This window comes from Mustela nivalis, assembly GCF_964662115.1.
Source record: "Mustela nivalis genome assembly, chromosome: 12".
Lineage (NCBI taxonomy): Eukaryota > Metazoa > Chordata > Mammalia > Carnivora > Mustelidae > Mustela > Mustela nivalis.
Window position 1 is genome coordinate 30610064 of NC_139031.1, and position 6167 is coordinate 30616230.

The 6167-nt window shown below is 39.7% G+C and overlaps 1 pseudogene across 1 annotated transcript; it reads right to left on the reverse strand.

Annotated features, from left to right (window-relative positions):
* Positions 1–1091: 1091 nt before the first annotated feature.
* On the reverse strand, positions 1092–5951 carry LOC309844976 (golgin-45 pseudogene; annotated as a pseudogene). Its single transcript has 2 exons — positions 5897–5951; positions 1092–1685 (listed from the first exon to the last, which is right to left on the reverse strand). The product of its transcript is annotated as a golgin-45 pseudogene (transcript).
* Between the last annotated feature and the right edge of the window lie 216 nt (positions 5952–6167).

The following is a 6167-nucleotide window of genomic DNA, read 5'->3' on the forward strand; positions in this document are numbered from 1 at the left end:
GGGTATTCCTATTGTGCTGCATGTGTCAAAATGAGCTCAGTAGAATGTGTTTCTTTCATATATGTCAAGTTGCATCTGTTCAAACTATGGAGTTCCCCACACAAAAACCAATATATGTGTTACTGAAACACTTGCTATTGTGGCTGTAAAATATTAATTTCCCTAACATACAGCATTTAGTTTTAAAAGATTAGTCCCTTCACCTGTAGTATTTCCATAAGCCTATTTGTAGCCCCCAAAATCATCAAAATGGGAACAAACACTCCCTTCTGCCATCCCCCTGCCCTCTTTTACTCCTTTAGAGGCCAAAAAACTTTTTCTGTAAAGATAGGAAAATATCTAGATAGGAAGTATGTTAGGCTTTACAAGCCCTGTTACATCCATTCAGTTTTGCTGTTGGCAAGGAAAAAAAAAACAACAACAGCAACAATAAAACAACCACAGACAGGGTTGCCTGGGTGGCTCAGTCAGTTAAGCAGCTGCCTTGGGTTCAGGTCAGGATCCCAGTGTCCTCTCCCTGCTCAGAGGGGAGCCAACTTCTCCCTCTCTCTTTACCCCTCCCCCTACTGTGCTACCTCTCTCTCTCAAATAAGTAACTAAAATCTTTAAAACAAAACAAAACAAAAACAAAAACAAAAACAAAAAAACACCACCATAGACAACCACCACAGTAAGTGAATGGCCATGGCTTCCTAAGACCCACTCTGCGTTGGAGTACTACATTAAATCTGCTCATATTAAATACAGAGCAAGATATATCTTAGAGTCTAAAACAAAGGTAGACTTTTTCTTTCAGAGTCCTTTAGAAAAAGCATTACATAATGCCTGAGAAATATCATCTACTTAAATATAGCCTCACAGTTTCATTCTTTTCTCACCCTCACATAGTTATTGAGAAAGGTTAATATGTGGCCCACTGAAACATCTTTAGGGACATATATTACTTAAATAGAAAGTGATATTACTTCTACCATTATAAGAACCCCAGTTCCCAAATAATAGCAACCCTTGGGTAAGAAGCAAGTATTTGCTGCATGCCTCCAACATACTGAACAGGACAGTGAGTTCTTCCTGGCAGTGACTGCGGCAACTCAAGGTTCTGTTTTCCTTTCTGTGCAGGGATGAAATTGTCCATTATTTTTCTTTGTATCAAGTAAGGTGAGGACTCAGAAAATGCATTATCAGATGAGATTTTTGTATAGGTAACTGGATCCAAAATGAGTAGAACCCCTTCTGCCATTTTTTCTGCTGGGGTGCTGCAGAATTCAACTGTTGATGGAATCTTCTTTTAACTGTTAGTGCCAACATTATCCAGTAGATGGGCATTTACTGCTTTCACCAGCTTGGGATGTGTTGATGCTAGTCCTGCTCTGGTATGAGGTTTTGTACTAGGGTGGCAGGTATGCTCTCTTCCCCATTACAAGGAGATTAAGAGCTTCTCCAACAACTTCTGGGTGACTGTCACTTCCTCATGAAACTTCTCCCATTCACTCAGTAGATTTTGAATAGCACTCTGTGTGTCATGGTTTTGATGCTGTAAACCTGCTCTGGATTGGTTAAGTTATCTACTATAATCCTTCTTCTGAGGAATTTACTTGGCCACACATCACAGTATATTCACATAAGTTCTAACTATTCAGAAAATTGAGCTGTGTTTTGACCTAGGGCTTCATTTTCTTTTCTTTCTTTTTTTTAAAAATAAGATTTTATTTATTTATTTGACAGAGAGAAAGAGAGAGAGATCACAAGCAGGCAGATAGGCAAGCAGAGAAGCGGGGGAAGCAGGCTCCCCACCCAGCAGAGAGTCTGATGTGGGACTCGATCCCAGGACCGTCATATCATGATCTGAGCTGAAGGCAGAGGCTTAACCAACTGGGCCACCCAGGTGCCCCTAGGGCTTCAATTTCTAAAATAAGCCAATTTGGGGGCTTCTAAGTGGCTCAGCCGTTAAGCATCTGACCTTGCCACAGGTTGTGATCCCAGGGTCCTGGGATTGAGTCTCGCAACAGGTTCCCTTCTCAGCCAGGAGTCTGCTTCTCCCTCTCCCTCTGCCTGTTGCTCTCCCTACATGTTCTCTCTCTCTCTCTCTCTTACTCTCTCTCTCTCCATCAAATAAATAAATAAATTCATCTTAAAATAAGATAAAATAAAATAAGCCTTTTTTTTTTCTTACAGGCTAGACAAAGTGATACTGAAGATTGTCCCCAAACAACTTTAACTAGCAACTTTAACTCACAGCTGACCTCTGTACACTGAGATGGTTTGAAAGATTTTTGTCCTGTAGTAAACTTTAAGACTTCTTGAGATTTCCAGTATATTCTTTACCTCAGGTAGTTCCATTCTGGTTTCTACAACTCCCTCTGACTGACCAAGGACGTTTCCCTTATGACGCATCCCAAAGACTTAACCTTTCCATTTTTGGGGGGGATATCATGCGTTATAGTAGTGTTGGGAACTAATATTTTTTTTTCTTTTCTTTTCTTTTTTTTTTTTTTTTTTTTGTTAACATATTATGTATTATTAGCCCCAGGGGTATAGGTCTGTGAATCTCCAGGTTTACACACTTCACAGCACTCACCATAGCACATACCCTCCCCAATGTCCATAACCCCACCACCCTTTCCCTACCCACCTCCCCCCGGCCACCCTCAGTTTGTTTTGTGACATTAAGAGTCTCTTATGGTTTGTCTCTCTCCCAATCCCATCTTGTTTCCTTTATTCTTTTCCTACACCCCACGTTGCGTCTCCACACCTCATATCAGGGGATCATATGATAGTTGCCTTTCTCCAATTGACTTATTTCACTAAGCATAATACTCTTTAGTTCCATCCACGTCATCGCAAATGGCAAGATTTCATTTCTTTTGATGGCTGCATAGTATTCCATTGTACATATACACAACATCTTCTTGATCCATTCATCTGTTGATGGACATCTAGGTTCTTTCCATAATTTGGTTATTGTGGACATTGCTGCTATAAACATTTGGGTGCACGTGCCCCTTTAGATCACTACATTTGTATCTTTAGGGTAAATACCCAGTAGTGCAATTGCTGGGTCATAGGGTAGCTCTATTTTCAAATTTTTTAGGCACCTCCATGCTGTTTTCCAGAGTGGCTGCACCAGCTTGCATTCCCACCAACAGTGTAGGAGGGTTCCCCTTTCTCTGCATCCTCGCCAGCATCTGTCATTTCCTGACTTGTTAATTTTAGCCATTCTGACTGGTGTGAGGTAGTATCTCATTGTGGTTTTTATTTGTATTTCCCTGATGCTGAGTGATGTGGAGCACTTTTTTCTGTGTCTGTTGACCATTTGGATGTCTTCCTTGCAGAAATGTCTGTTCATGCCCTCTGCCCATTTCTTGATTGGATTACTTGTTCTTTGGGTGTTGAGTTTGCTAAGCTCTTTATAGATTTTGGATACTAGTCCTTTATCTGATATGTCATTTTCAAATATCATCTCCCATTCTGTCCATTGTCTTTGGTTTTGTTGACTGTTTCCTTTGCTGTGCAAAAGCTTTTGATCTTGATGAAGTCCCAATTGTTCATTCTGGCCCTTGCTTCCCTTGCCTTTGGTGATGGGGAACTAATATTCTTACAGTTTCAACTTCCACTGTTTTTTCTGTGAAAATCTTCCTTAGTTGAACTCCTAGGATCTCTGATGGAACTACTTTCTTTCATGGATTCTGAAGGATGTGATGTTTTATGGGTTGGACACCAGCCATAACTCAACAGATTTAGGTGGCTCCTCAGTTTTTATTCCATCCCCTGCTCCTCAGACTGGGTTGGTTTCTAAACTTTTGAATGTAGTCATTTTTTTTTTAAGATTTTATTTATTTATTTGACAGAGAGAGATCACAGGTAGACAGAGAGGCAGGCAGAGAAAGAGAGGGAAGCATGCTCCCTGCTGAGCAGAGAGCCCAATTCAGGACTCGATCCCAGGACCCCGAGATCATGACCTGAGCCGAAGGCAGCGTCTTAACCCACTGAGCCACCCAGGTGCCCCCAAATGTAGTCATTTTTTAACCAATGAAAATGCACCTCCAGATTTCTACTGAAAATAGCTGAAGTTCCTTACTTTTCTGATTTCAGAAGACTGCACGTTACAGATTGCTAGGCTCTGTGTTGCAGAGTAAACTGTTCCACACACTCCTTTTCCATTCCAAAGCTGATCTGCCCAGACCTCTCTGATATCCAGCTGCACGGTCACTAACTCATTTAGTTTTTATCTGAATTTCCCTGATGATTAGTGGTGTTGAACACCTTCTGATGTATCTGCTGTACATTTTTATGTGTTCTTTGGGAAAACGTCTATTCAGATTATTTGCCCATGTTTTAATTAGACTACTTGTATTTTTCCTATTGAGTTGTAGGAATTCTTTATATATTTCAGATACTAATCCCTTATCAGATACATGGCTGATAAATATTTTCTCCCATTCTATGTGTTGGCTTTTCCTTTCTTTTTCTTCTAAGAAAAATGTTTTTATTATTTTATTGCTAATATTTTATTGCAGCTTTTATATGAGCAAAGCATTTATTTTGATATTAAATAAGTCATACTTTTCAAAGTACAAAAGAGTACTCTTCTACCTGTAAAATACATTCATGGAAAAGGTCACCAAGTCCTTCTTTGTATAAAGAATTTTCTCTACTCTGAAAACAAACCTCCAAAGCACTGATAGGTTGAATAGTGTCCTTATGGGGGTACCTGGGTAGCTCAGTCAGTTAAGTGTCTGACTTGATTTTGGCCCAGGTCATGATCTCAGGGTCCTGAGATTGAGCCCCGTGTTGGACTCAGTGCTGGGCCTGGAGCTTTGTTAGTATTCTCTCTCCCTCTCCCTCTACCTGCTTGCTCTCTCTCTCTCTCCAAAAAAAAAAAAAAAAAAAAAGAAAGAAAGAAAGAAAAAAGTATCCTTTAGCAAAAGTCAGACTTTATGTTGACTGAATTAACTATAATTAATTAAACAAGAAATATTTATTATATACTTACATGTCTTAACATATATTATGGAAAAATTCAAAAGTATAATAAGTTCCCTGCCTGTGAAGAGTTTATAATCTCATGTGGAAATGAATAGTTGATTTCATTATTTGGATAAAACTTTGGTTTTTCATTTCATTATCATTTCTTTTACTATACAGAGGCATTTTGCTTTGATATAGTTATTCCCACTGATTTATTTTTGCTCTTGTTTCTTATGCTTTGACTATCATATCCTTAAAATCATTGCCAAGACCATTATCAAGGAGCTTTTCCTTGTGTTTTCTTCTAGGAATTTTATGGTTTGAGATTTTACATTTAATCTTTAACCATTTTGAGTTATTTCTTTTGAGTGTGTTAGATAAAAGTCCAGTTTCATCCTTTTACATGGGAATATCCAGTTTTCCAAGCACTGTTTATTAAAGAGAATATCTTTTCTCGTTGAGTATTCTAGGCTCCCTTGTCAAATATTAGTTGACCACATACATATGAGCTTATGTCTCGGCCAGACAGTGCCACCAGCTTGGCTCGACAGATGGACAGAGCATCTGGCTAGAACATCTGCTCCAGTGTCTCTCAGAGGAGAATTGCAATCTGCCAAGACCTGGGTGCCAGGTGCTATAAGCCCCACTCCTCCTCTCTATTTCTATCTGATCTCCAATGGTCAAGCCCTGCAGATTTCCTCAGTGATTTCTGTGAAGTGAGACCTGAGTGGACCTCCTAGAAAGTGCCTCAAAATGCTGAGGGAGATGGGTGTTCATCTTGGGCCCCCCCCCTTTTTTTTTCCACTGGAGAAACCTAGATCCAGAGGGGCTATCTCAGTGCAATGCAGTGTTGTTCTTGTGGGGGGTGGGGGTGTTGAGGGGATGGGGAAGGCAATGAATGCAGTCAGAGTGTAGCCACTCCTCTTACCCATCAAACATGGTCCTGTCTGGTATCTGTGGTCCAAGGCGTCCTTTAGCCTCATCTCCAGTTTCTGGGATTTTCACAATGGTGTCTTATCTATGGATAATTACTAGTTGATCTTCTTGTGAGGGAGACCAAACTTGGGAATGACCTATGTCGAAATCTGGATACTATCACTCCTATGATGACATTTTTTTTTTAACAAGGTAGACATATTTGAACTGTGATAACATATTAAGTTGGAATACAAATTATTTCTAATTTATAACTCCAATTT